This window comes from Pyxicephalus adspersus, unplaced genomic scaffold, assembly GCF_032062135.1.
Source record: "Pyxicephalus adspersus unplaced genomic scaffold, UCB_Pads_2.0 Sca2805, whole genome shotgun sequence".
Classification (NCBI taxonomy): domain Eukaryota; kingdom Metazoa; phylum Chordata; class Amphibia; order Anura; family Pyxicephalidae; genus Pyxicephalus; species Pyxicephalus adspersus.
This window is the reverse complement of record NW_027319811.1, coordinates 1-3,568: the sequence shown is the minus strand read 5'-3', so window position 1 is coordinate 3,568 and position 3,568 is coordinate 1. Positions and strand designations below refer to the sequence as shown.

The following is a 3,568-nucleotide window of genomic DNA, read 5'->3' as shown; positions in this document are numbered from 1 at the left end:
GACGATCTTACCAACAGAAGTGTTTATGTTTTTTTTTACCTGGCAAACATATGGCATTTCTCCTGGCTTATGATTATCCTTCATATGTTGCAGCAGAATCTGCTCGGTTTCGAATGATAATTCACATATCTTGCAAATGGCTGGAAAATTAACAAATGATAAAATATTGATTTTACATTTTGTATTTGAAACAAATGTAAAATATTGTTTATTGCAGAATAAAAAAACATGCATGTACAAATTTAAGTTCAGAAAAATCCCTGTAAATTAAAATGGTAGATTGTCCAACGAGTTAACAGCTGGTTTTATGAAATAAGACAATCCTACAACAAGCATTACTGACTTTAGAGGTGTTTTCACTAGTGGATAAATCTACAAGATAATTCTCTGCTCTTACTTGTTGATTCATAGAGTGTGTGAGAACTTTCAATGTGGCACTGCAGCTGAAAAGGAGTTGGGAACTGGCGATAACAGTGGTGGCAGGTGGTGTGGTTTTCCCAACTTTCTGTACTCTGCTTTTCAAGTTCCAGATGATGTTTCATATGGTTCATGAACCTAACCAGGAAAACAAAAACAGTTAAGATAAAATAGTTGAGCAAGAAAATCTGTCCCTAATATACTCTCAATTAAAATATTCACTGGTAGATCTGAACATAAATATGTGTTCAGTGAAAACAGACAAGGCAACTAGGAGATTGTGGAACTCCTTGCAACTGAACAAGGCTCCATTTGTTCCACAGCTTAGTAAGGCTAATTACAGTTTTGGAATTGAATAGTTAGTTTTGGAAATAAGCATCATATTGTAAATAGGATGCCTGTGTCTAATGAACTAATTGATCATGTTATACCTGCCGTCTGAGCTCAATTAGGAGAGTTCATTATTTGGTCAGGTTAGAAACAATCTATGTGTTTGCTTCCATGCATGTTGCCTTAACTAGAAAATGCAGCAGAATGAATGACAACAGTGTTCACTCGAACAAATTATTGACCCTACTGTTCACCGTCAGGAAAACAGTTTTTTGAAGGTGGACAATATTTTGCTGAAATGAGAAGTGTTGTCATGCAATGGGTTTCTTGCGGGAAAAAAAAAAAAAAAAGACTACCTCTGAGACATTAAAATATTAGGGGAGCCTAATGCATAACAATCAGTACACTAGATAATTCTTAATCAGAAATTTACCCATCACATAAATGGCAAACCCTTACTATGCAGACTGCCCAATTTAAGGCAACCAAATACGTGCTGTATTCAAGAAAGATAAATAACAATTTGACCTGGATCCATTTTGTGTGGGCATGTCATCAAGCAGACTGTGCTCACATACAAACAATTTGCTCCTAATCAAGTATTAACATGTTGGAACTGGATATCTGAACAGAGTTAATGTAATTTTAGCTACAAAGTGACAGACCTAACTCCTGCCCGCTCAAAATGCCTTTGGGTTACCAGAGCTTTTAAGCTACATGGCTGTTGGTAATGAAACACCAGAGAAGGTAGACAGTTCTTAAATCTGTAGGCATGTTCCCCTTGTAATACCAAGTTTAATATGACTTCATTTGCAAATTGTTATTGTACACCAGCAATGTATTCCACAGTCTGCAAATACTAACTTGGAATTGATTCCATTTACCCACAGTAAAGAGACTGACCCTACGATAACATACACGATAATCTCATTGTGGACAACTTTCCAGTTGTTACATAGTCGGTCAAGTTGAAAAATAACAAATAAAAGAGATAAGCCCATTAACTTCAACCACTAGGGAAATAAACATATCCTAGATAAAAAAAAACCCATAGACATAAGACATAGACCAACAGGGAAAAAAAATCCTTCCGGATCCTGTGAGACAATTGGATATTCCCTGGATCAACAGTCACTGTTGATGTTCAGTGTTAAGTTTAGTCTCAACTACTCTAACCTTCAAATAATGTAAACAAACTAAAAAAAATATTCTGCAAAACACTCTTTATAAGAAATTTTAGCATTTAAATACAAAAATGTAATATAATTACAATTTACAAACTTTCCTAGAATGTGGTAAATGGTACACAAAATACCTGTTGATCTTTCCAGCAATTCAGAATACTTATCAATTCAAGTGAACCAATGAGAAAGCACAAACATCTTTATCTTTCTTGTATAAACTACAATTCCTGCCGATTCACCATGTATTGGAGAATATTAACAAAGGCAAAAATGTTTGAAGTCCAGCCTCATGGGTATTGTGAAGAAAAAAGAGTAAACAGAAAAAAAGGAAACTTTTTTACACAATTACTTGATGAAAACAAAAGTTAAAAAAAAATATTCTTTTCCAATATTGTTTGGAGTTTGTGATCTGTTGGTGAAGTCCATTATGCAATCAGTAGGTTAATTAGACAGACCACGTAATTTATTTGAGGATCGCCCTATTAAGATATTGCAGATCGTCTGCTCGCCATTTGTTTCCATTAGGTTATTTAGATCAATGCCTTGTGTCCTACATTTTGTGTATTCCTGAATAACATCTCAAAGTATGATCTGACATTCTTCAACATTATCTCTTCGTTTACATCTATGATTTTTATTCTTTCATTATCCCCCCACTTTAATACCGTACTTGCATTTTTTTTCCTAATAAAATTGTATTGAAAAAGCAAAAAGCAAAACTAATACATCTACCGCAGGAGTGCAAAGGCAACACGAGTAGATCGCGGAGCCCTGCCTTTCAAACTAAACTCTACCACCCACAGAAATAATATTATGTCCAAGTTTTTATTGTTGGTAGATCATTTTAAAAGTAGCTCACAAGCCAAAGAAGTGTGGGCACCCCTGATCTACCACATCTATGCTGCAATTTATATTACATTTCAAGTTTTAAGTTACATTTAAATTGCTTCATGATTTGTCACATTAGCAACCAAAAAGAAACAAAATTTCCAAATCTGCATAAATAGGCAAAGCAAACTAGAATGAGAGGCCATACAAATGTTGCCATGAAAATTAGGTTTCTAGCTTATTAAATATGATTTTAGCAAGAAAAAGCCTGCAACAGCAACACATTTTCAAGACTAACAGTTCTTGACTACATACATTACTTTCCTGCTGTTTCCCAACCAAATTGCCTAAGCTTCAACCTGTGTCTTTGGTTCTAAGTGTATGTAATAGGGACTGTAAAGCCTGCAATTACAACAGGCTTTTGTTTCCCCTAACGATATGAACCGAGACAAGTCTGTTTATTTCAACTTGAAGGCAATGCCCTTTGTAGACTTGAGTCTTTTTTCAGCTTTTTATTCTGCTATTTCAGCTTCTCCTTCAGGTTTTTATGTGAACTACTGTGACCTTCGCTGTTAGGCAAAGGTCCTTTTGTGCCTAATAAAAAAAGATCACCATTTCTTTTTATGCTGATTTGGAAACTAGAAGTTATTCAATCAAAGCAACAACATCTAAAAGCAGACATTATCACTTGGAAAAAAAATGTGTATTGCCTAAGAAGAATAGTGCTGAATGCGGTGATAAAACATAACTAATCTAAATAGAACAGTGCAGATTAGGTGACTTGGCCATGGTTTTGCGATCTTGAGCAG

At 34.8% G+C, this 3,568-nt stretch overlaps 1 long non-coding RNA gene across 1 annotated transcript; it reads right to left on the bottom strand.

Moving 5' to 3' along the window:
* Nucleotides 1-6: 6 nt before the first annotated feature.
* LOC140321352 (uncharacterized) lies at nt 7-3,452 on the bottom strand. Its single transcript, XR_011918910.1, has 3 exons — nt 2,063-3,452; nt 398-555; nt 7-140 (listed from the first exon to the last, which is right to left on the bottom strand). It is a non-coding gene; the product is annotated as an uncharacterized lncRNA (long non-coding RNA).
* Nucleotides 3,453-3,568: the final 116 nt, after the last annotated feature.